At 34.6% G+C, this 731-nt stretch overlaps 1 non-coding gene across 1 annotated transcript; it reads right to left on the bottom strand.

The window, feature by feature from the left end:
• Positions 1-333: 333 nt before the first annotated feature.
• LOC112472762 lies at positions 334-452 on the bottom strand. Its single transcript, XR_003043755.1, has one exon. It is a non-coding gene; the product is annotated as a 5S ribosomal RNA (ribosomal RNA).
• Positions 453-731: the final 279 nt, after the last annotated feature.

Here is a 731-nt window from a genome sequence, read left to right as displayed (position 1 = left end):
TATATAATTTTTAATTTTGAATCAATGTATGATCATTAAAAGAATGCATAAATAATTCCTCCGCTCTTCAATTAACTCTAACTGGGAGTTATTTGTTTTGATAGCAGTGCACAAGTCTAAAAGAAGATCGAAACACGTTTAGAAGAATGTCAACATTTATAATACCTGGGCGGTCAGAACTTGGATGTTTGTCTTATTTTACCTTCCTTATTTTTCTATATGTTTCAAGTATTTAGGAATTTTTTTTTTTTTTTTTGGCGAGGCAACCCTTGGTTGACCTCACAGATTGCAAGGACCTTGTCAGCTTACAATCCCTTATTTATTTGTTTTTTCCGCCTACAGCACCTGGTCTTCCTAGGTGGTCTCCCATCCAAGTACTAACCAGGCCCGACCCTGCTTAGCTTCCGAGATCAGACTGGATCGGGTTTGTTCAGGGTGGCGTGGCCGTAGACTAGGAATTTTTAAAAACATTTATTATGTCTTATTTTTATATTGTTGTTTTTTAAAAAAATATTAACAGTTCCGTAGCCTTTATTAAATGTTTTTATGTTCACGCAGTACTAAGGGGTGGGAATATAGCTGTGTGTGAAAACATACATAGTTTTTTTTTTTTTTTCTAAGTGCTTCCTCTGAAAAACACATAAGCATGAACCAAGCTAAAATAAATACATTTTTAAATTCATAGCTGAGTGCTCAGGAAAGTAAAGGAAATCGTCAAGTTCTTCCTCTTT

Source organism: Pteropus alecto, unplaced genomic scaffold (genome assembly GCF_000325575.1).
Source record: "Pteropus alecto unplaced genomic scaffold, ASM32557v1 scaffold87, whole genome shotgun sequence".
NCBI lineage: Eukaryota > Metazoa > Chordata > Mammalia > Chiroptera > Pteropodidae > Pteropus > Pteropus alecto.
This window is presented reverse-complemented; position numbering and strand designations above follow the sequence as displayed.